We start from the raw sequence: 3,494 nt of genomic DNA, 5'->3' as shown, positions 1-3,494 counted from the left end.
CAGATGAAGAGGCTAAAGAAGAATTAGTAAAATTTTGAAAAACAGTCTACAACACGCATGAAAATAGAATAACAGGAAATAAACTATCAGATGAAGAGGCTAAAGAAGAATGTAAAATTTTGAAAAACAGTCTACAACACGCATGAAAATAGAATAACAGAGATCTGGAATGAGGAGAAGGAGAGTGAATACCTGGATAATTTGAGAAGAGAAAACGACATTATAATTGTAAATGAATATAGTATACCTGAACATCTAAGGGAGCATTACGATGCTGTACTTAATGTCAAAGGAATAATCAAACCCATGCCCGCCGCTGAAATGAGTAAAGGTAAATTAGAAAAATGCTTAAAACGCCTAAAGAAAGGTAAAGCAGCTGGGCCAGATGGACTAAAGCCAGACTACTACAAAGCAATGATGATGAGTGATATATGTAAGAATACACTAGTGAACTGCTACAAAGAGGAACTAGCCAGCAAAGAAAAACCCAAAAGCTGGAAAGAATCCAGAACAAAAATGTTAAAAAAGAAAAACAAAACAACAGCAAAGGAATTGAGACCAATAGCACTCACAAATGTATTATATAAAATATACATGGCTTTTATCAAGGATGAAATAGAAGGGCATCTAAAAAGTAATAATGCCATAGAGGATAGTCAAGCGGGATTTACAGGAGGAGGCCGGATTGAGGATAATATATGCATCTTACAGTACATGGTCGAAGAAACTTTCAAAAATAAGAAAAAACTCATAGTGGCCTTTTTAGATTTCAAAAAAGCTTTCGATTCCATAAAAAGGGAAGCACTGATAGAAACATTAAAGCAATATAAAGTACATACTAGTATAATTAACTCTATAGCTGAAGTATATGTGGGAGACTCGACTACGTTAGACATAGGGGAAAGAGTAGAACAAAAATTGAGCGTTAGTAGTGGAATAAAGCAAGGCTGTACTGGCTCTACAACATTATTCAAATTAATTACTTATCAGATTATAAAACAAGTAGTAAAGGAAGGTAATGGTTTAAAAAATGATATTATAAAGCTAGTAGTATTATTTTTTGCTGATGATGTCCTAGTGCTTGCTGAGAATATAGAGGATGCTGAATTAAACATAAGGAACGTGATAGATCTAGGAAAGCAGTGTGGTTTAGACAAAAATAGAGACAAAAGTAGCGTAGTTATATATAATATGAAGGAGAAACCAGATAATATAGAGGGAATAAGAGTAGTAAGCAATATTAAATACCTAGGTATCAAGGTAGATGATAGTAGGAATATGTTCAAAACACAGAAAAGTGAAATGATAGTTAAGGCGCAAAAGCTAGCTAGTCTTACATATTCGATCATAGAAAAAAGTTGTAATAAGATACTGATAGGGAAAACATACTGGAAAAGTGTAGCACTACCTTCTATATTATATGGAACAAATGTGATTAACTTAACGGAAACGGAAATAGAAAAGTTGCAGAGAATAGAGAATGGAGTGTAGAGAAGGATGTTAGGGGGTGTAAAGAATACAGCAATTGTAGCCTTGAGAGGGGATGTAGGAGCATCTGCTATGAAAACAAGGGTAATGGATGGAAAGTTGAGGTACCTTAATAGCATTTTTAAGAGAGAAAAGGACCTACTAACAGCAATAGTCAATGATATGGAAGAAAAAGAGAGGAAGTGGTGGATGCATGTGAAGAAGTATGCTGAAGAATGTGGGATGGCGATGAGAGAAGTCAAGAGATGTACGAAAGAGGACATAAAGAAGAGAACAAGAGAATGGGACACAAGCAAATGGAAGAGTGAAATGTAGTGTAAGGAGAGTCTAATTTTGTATAAAAACTGGAAAAGTGAAATCAAGGAGGAGGAAGTGTATGACAATACATTTTCGTCAATTTTATTATTCAGAGCAAGGACAAACTGATTGGGCTTGAATATAAGAAACGGACACCAAGATGGAAATATAAACTGTGTATTCTGTGATGTAGAAGAAAATGCTAACCACTTTATGTTATATTGTCCACAGTTTAGTGATATAAGAATAAAAGCAATTGAGTTCCAACAACCATACGAAGAAGATAGTGCACAAACAGTTGGAAAATTCCTTTTTTGGGAAGAAAATATTGAAAATAAGAAAAGTGTACTACAACAAATGTGGATGAAAAGAGAAAAACTAGTGGAAATAAGGAACACACAAAACTAGAAGACACAGAGGCGCCGTTGCAAAGGCAAAGCCTCAACCTGAACCTGAACCTGAACCTGGTCAGTCTGTAGGGAATTGTCCTACTAATCAAGGCAAGGTCACTGTCACTGTCCCTTGTCTCTGCCATTCATAAGCGAACTTTAAACTCGACAGACAGCCCCGCTGCAGGGAACTGCCGAGGGGTTATTGAAGTATGCTGGCTCTCACCTCACTGCTTACCCCTAGAGCATAATTAATCATCAGAGAAGCAACTAAGGCCTTTATTGCAGGAAATCAATCCATAAGGCAGTTGGACAATTCACTTAGTTTAGTCCACCCTTCTAAATGGTCTGGTTCTTGGTGCCACTATAACCGAATAATTACACCTTTGCAGCGGAAGCCCCGGCCACTGATACGCCTTGATCATCTCTTTAAGCTGATTGATTAACAATAGTTTTGCAAAGTTGATCAATTTCTATCTACGTTCGGTTTCATTAATATTAGTAATGGTTGTTTCACGAAGTTGAAATGAAAGTATTAATGATCATTCAAAGGAAACAAATTATCACAAGGAATAACACAATCATATACATATCTCTAAAATGTAATAAAAACGGAAGAAAATAAGATGTGTGGGCAGAGTTATGCCGTGACTACAAAGTGGATTTCGTCTATTAAAGTGCACCCCATCACGTTGGAAACTCCATGAATGTCTACGTTCGAATCGATACACCTGAATCACAGGATAAGGATAATTACTATCTGATATAGTCAAGTATATTCTTCATTCTCAATTAAAACACAAAGACAATATCAGAGCTAAGCAGACTGGTATTTCGGGCTGATTCCAGAACATTGTTACCACATTTTAATATATTCACAAAATCAAATGCATTTCTATCGTTTACACATTCGATGTGATGAGTGAATTTGATGGCAAGAGTTGAGGTGCAAAAGACTAACAGACTACTTGGGACATCCTATAAGACGACGAATGCTTTATTAACAAATACTCTACACATGATCCCTCCACCTGGGCCGTATATTGCCATTGCGATATTAGTTTAAGCTGCAATATTTTCTTCAGTCCCAGGCCGAGTTAAAGAGGGATCATGAGCAAAAGTGTTTCTCCATTGAAATTCGATAAGAAACACGTCATTCTAAGTTCCAAAGGATAGAACTTCGGACATCATCCGTTTCATTTTTTCATGAATACTATTTTATCACAAACTAATACGACTTGATCCCAACGCCCTTTTCGTTGCCTTAATATAAGAGATTCAGCATCATCATTTACATGGGATTAAAAATTTTCTTCCTTT

This window comes from Palaemon carinicauda, chromosome 13 (assembly GCF_036898095.1).
Source record: "Palaemon carinicauda isolate YSFRI2023 chromosome 13, ASM3689809v2, whole genome shotgun sequence".
NCBI lineage: Eukaryota > Metazoa > Arthropoda > Malacostraca > Decapoda > Palaemonidae > Palaemon > Palaemon carinicauda.
Note: the sequence above shows the minus strand (reverse complement) of the source record.